The 5,304-nt window shown below is 42.2% G+C and overlaps 1 long non-coding RNA gene across 1 annotated transcript; it reads right to left on the reverse strand.

Annotated features, from left to right (window-relative positions):
- Positions 1–1,603: 1,603 nt before the first annotated feature.
- LOC138950354 (uncharacterized) lies at positions 1,604–5,036 on the reverse strand. Its single transcript, XR_011450624.1, has 4 exons — positions 4,603–5,036; positions 4,028–4,143; positions 2,989–3,049; positions 1,604–1,801 (listed from the first exon to the last, which is right to left on the reverse strand). It is a non-coding gene; the product is annotated as an uncharacterized lncRNA (long non-coding RNA).
- Between the last annotated feature and the right edge of the window lie 268 nt (positions 5,037–5,304).

The raw sequence follows: 5,304 nt of genomic DNA on the forward strand, positions 1-5,304 counted from the left end.
GTCTACAGAGAGATCTGATGACCTATGCAGCCGAAAAGGCTGCACGCACATTGTGTGATACTTACGTGGATTGTCTAATTCGCCATTGAATGTGTCATTAAGCAGGAAACGAGCCGCATCACCGTGAGAGATGGCCAACTAATGGGGTGTAGATGATCGAGACGTGATCTTGTCTAAAGCTGGTTTCACATTCCACGGCGCACGTGACGTATGACAGCTGGCGAAGAGCCGCATATTCGTGAGATGGCGAACTAATGGAGTGAAAATGAACAAGACGTGATCTTGTCTAAAGCAGGTTTCACATTCCACAGCGCACATGACATATGACAGCTGGTAAATGTGATGGCTTTCTGCATCTGACACACATATTTGATACAGAGTCTTAAAAGAAATGTTCTATCCATGAAATAGCAAATGTTACTATCTTAAGCGGGGCTCACACACAGGCGGAGCAAGCGGAGCAGGCTGCTCCGATCCTGCTCCGCTCTCCACCTGCCCTCTCACACACAAGCTCCGGTTCCGGAGCAGGCTGCTCCGATCCTGCTCCGGTAGGGGATTCCCCTATGATATGACGTAGTTTCTCCACTCGCGCAGTCTGATGGGAAATATGTTTACACGTGGATAAGAAGTGGCGGGAAAAAAACACCGTGATGTTTACCAAAGGAGACAAAAGTCTTGTCTTTTATCGCAATTACTGAACATATTTCTAAATGGACTCTGTATAAGTCAGTGTGTGTGCGTGTGTGCCAGTGCGTTTTAGAGCTTTTCAGACACAAACTATGTGAGTGTGGGGGTCGGGTGAAGAGAGAGGTGGACTAACAACTGTTGGGACATGTTTTAAGTTTTGGTTCTTTTTTGTTTTATCGAGTTATATCCGAAGCTTCAAAGATGTTGAATGTGTATAGTTACACTAGCTTCCATGGAATCCATTCTTTTTTTTTTAGATCTACTACTAACAATCTCTCTTGCAGACGGTTAGACTGTTGCTTTATGTTACGCGCAATATGGCTTTGATTTAGATTTAGTTTTTTTCATTTTGTGTGTGGTTTGATTTAGCTTCACTCTACTCAGAAGAAATGTTTTAAACATGATTAACAAAATATTACTTTATGGATGTTTGCAAATAGAAACGTACGTGTGTCAACAGCGCAACAAGTTTCTAAAGAGGACGATATAGAACGCTCATGGCCGGACCGTATCAGGTTGGGGGGGCCCCCAATTGTGTTAGGGGTTCATTAGTTGAGGGCGCTAGGGAGGTCTGGACGTTTTGAAATGTAGATGAGAATATGTGGAATCTAGCTGGCGCGTTCTCAGAATATTTGTCATGATTTATTGATTTTTATTTTATTTTCACCCTTGGAAAATACATGTTCAGGCCGGGGGGGGGGGGGGGGGGGTGACAGGAACCCCCCCTGGATCCGTCCTTGACGCTAGACAAAAAAGTATCTGTGCTGTAGCTTTTTTTATGTTTTATCTCACCCTCATTTTTGAATGTTGTTTTCACACACACACACACACACACACACACACACACACACACACACACACACACACACACACACACACACACACACACACACACACTTTTGATCCCATTCCATGTATTGCGAAGACTTTATTCAGGGTTTTAGCTTGTACTTAAACATCCAATTTCAAAGCACAAGTCTGAGCTGAGAATAGATATGCATAAATGTGTAAAATAATGGTGATTTGTGATCAAAACACTTCACAGGGAAGCTTGTTTATATGTCTTATGTATGTGTCTTCCATCGCCCTGGCAACATCAGAACTCCACACCAGCCTACAAAAGTATAAACTTAAAGGGTGACACAAATGAAACAAATGCAGCCCATAAAAATGCTTAATATTTCTTGACCTGTTGACCTAGTTAGTTAATATTTGGCGATTATTAACTATATCTTATGCATGACAAAGGTCAACACAGTGGCGAGTTCACAGGTCAAATGGAGGGGTAATTTGGAACACTTTTGAGTTTTGATCTAGCTGTAATCTTCTTTTTTCAGCACATTTTCAACCAAAAAAAAGGACTAAAACATTACGTCTCCAATGATTTAACAAGATCGTAAGATTTTGTTGATCTTGTCCGAGTGGATTTTGTGTATACAAGTGTTATCTGATAGTTACCTTATTGCTTCATGTGTCATTAACGGTGTAACTGGTTGTCTGAGGGATGCATTGACTAAGATCTCATATATGCTAGATGTCGAAAAACTACTCAAATTACCTGCCCTCGAAAGGGTGGTAACCAAGCTAAAAAAAAGACGCCATAGGAAATTAAGTAGCGTGGAAGGATGGGAGGGTATAAACTATGAGAATTGGGTAAGTATATTAATTATACGAACATTTATTATTGAAATTTTCATTTAAATGACATAGTTTATACCCTCCAAAACTAACACTCTTAAATTCTTTAATGCTTAAATCGGGTTAATTAGTGTACGGCTCCATATAAAACCCGAAACGGTTGAGTCTATCCCCGAATTCGGATCCTTTTTGGAAAGAGCCCAAAAGACAGACCATTTCACCTACAACATTGTAACTTTTGGTATTGGTCATACCTAAGCTGAAATTAATGTACAGCAAATATACAGTGCAAAATGCCGTTAACGGTCTTGCAGGCAACTCAGTTAGCTATCCTGCCTATGCAACTGACTCACGAAGTCTCGCACACAGATAAACAAATGAGGGAAGGGGCCTGTGTCGTCTTCAACCAATAAACACACACACACACACACACACACACACACACACACACACACACACACACACACACACACACACACACACGCGCGCGTGCACTAAAGATGAATATTGCATATGCATAATGCAGAAGAAGACAACTTAATCTGATAATCTATAGATGTAGTGACTGGTGCAATATTTAACGAATTTAAAAGGACGACTCTGAAATGTATCATGTGAACCAACTTCTCAATAAACTAAATGAAGACCAGTTTAAAAAGTTACCTGTTTCATTTTGGAATGTTTTTGGTCCCATCACATCTCTGATGTACACTCCATAGACGCACTGTAGTAATAAAAAAAAACTGTTTAAGGAGAAAAAAGATTATGCAGGGAGGAAGAACAGTAAGAACAACAGAATCAGCAGCAACATTCACTAATCTTACTCCACATAACACATAACACTGAATCTCAGTGAAGAGTTAGTGATCCAAATATTTTAATTAAACAGAGAGACACAGAGAGATTGAGAAGGAGACAACAGCTATGTGCATGTGCGTGTGTGTTTGTGTGTGTGTGTGTGTGTGTGAGGGGAAATTTAGTCATTGAAAACTAATCACTTTCTACTCTTCAATATCAACAGTCATAGACATAAGATTAAGAGCCACTGGGAAAGTTGGACATGAACATGTATATGTTGCAGGTGAGGAGGGGGGGGGGGGGGGGGCTGGAGGGTCTTTGTTGTTTGTAGATTATAACTTTAATAGCACAAATTCCTGTTTTGTAACACTGTAATGTATAAGTAGAAATGACTGTGGAATAACTTTCTTCTGTTATATCAGTATGATTATTTGCAAAGTTACCCGGATCATTGTGGCATCCTCTTAATCCTATCACGTCTGAGACTTTAGTAGACGTGCCTGTAGAGGGAAGGGATGGGGGAAGGGATGGGGGAAGGGGGTGGAGGGTGGGCATAGAGAGTGTCGGTGTAATATGAAGGAGGGAGGGGAGAACCATTGGTAAATAAAACTCTTATAATATCAACAGTTCTGAAACTATTTGAGCACGAGTTTCCCATTACCACACAAAGGTGCAGATAGCAACAGATGTTACACCGAGAGTGGGGGGGGGGGGGGGGGGGACTTTTAGAGGGTTAGTTGTTGGACTGTAGTATCTGAATAGATGGGGTGAGGGTGGTGCTGGGGCGGAGTATGTATCGTATGTAACTTGAATTGGATATTAATAAGCATGATCACTCAGACTAGAGCTAAAAACGGTGTTAATCTTCACAGACATTACATAATATGAATTCACAAGCACGTACCTTTTGTTTTGCCCTTGAGTTTGGTAGAAGTCAATATTGAGTGTCGAACACAAGTTGCATTGATCACTGACACTGCGTCACCCTGCGGTCAATCTCCTCTGATCTGCAGATTGCACCTGCACAAACCCAAACAATGTTATGATCGCAAAAAGCCTGCATAGCCAATGGATCTAAGAACACAAACACTCGATGGATCTAATTAGAGAGTCTGCAAACGAGTCATTTTACGTTGGAAATTCAATGACAATCTGTCAGTCAATGAAGCAGATAGATCTGTCCCTGCGATTGTTTTTTGCAAGCAGATACATGTTTGAACTTCACTTATCCCGTTATCATTCAACAAATTGATATCTTGCATGATGAATTTTGTGCCGAAGAGCTGAACAAACAATCAAAATCAAGCAAGTGGTACATTCAGAAAGAACCTAGCTTAATTACTGCTGTATTGATTTCGGCCAAACCAACGCATTTGCATACCGAAGTCATTCCTCCTTTGATTCCAATCATTGTACATGATCTTAATGCAAAAATATATACGAAAACAAGCTGATCGAAATGAGTAACATTGCACCTACCTGCATTGACTGTAGTCTACTGCAAAAGCGAAGGTCGTCTGCGACTGGAGATTTCGAAGTTGAACAGCAGCGTTTCTTCACACTCAGCTGTTGGCTTCCTCGGAAAAGTGAAAAGCGTGACTTGAAATCTAGCGGAAACCACATTCTATCTTTCCGTTTCGGCATTCTTGTGTAAAATCCATGAAAAAGTTCTTTCGAAAAAGGCGGCCGTCGTTATGTGGGATGCCACCTAGTGTCACACTACTATTTCCGGAGAAAGTGATGAGCGCGCTGATTGGCTGCACCGCTGCACCGGAGCCAAAAAATAGAAACGTGTCCTATTCCTTGCTCCGCTCCGCACACACCACTTTCTCCACTCCTGCAACGGAAGTAGCGTCATCTCTCCGCCTGGTGCAGCCTACTCCACCCTTGCTCCGCTTGCTCCACCTGTGTGTGAGCCCCGCTTTACTGTCTCATATCTGACCAGTGCCCATATTCAGGAAGAATTCGACGGCGGTTTTGTCGGTACGAGAAACAGAAAACTTCTGATAACCCCATGTCAGTGGACTGGGTGGCCGAGTGGTAACGCATTTGCGCTCGGAAGCGAGAGGTTGCGAGTTCGACCCTGGGTCAGGGCGTTAGCAATTTTCTCCCCCCTTTCCTAACCTAGGTGGTGGGTTCGAGTGCTAGTCTTTCGGATGAGACGACAAACCGAGGTCCCTT

This window comes from Littorina saxatilis, linkage group LG16, assembly GCF_037325665.1.
Source record: "Littorina saxatilis isolate snail1 linkage group LG16, US_GU_Lsax_2.0, whole genome shotgun sequence".
NCBI classification, from domain to species: Eukaryota; Metazoa; Mollusca; class Gastropoda; order Littorinimorpha; family Littorinidae; genus Littorina; species Littorina saxatilis.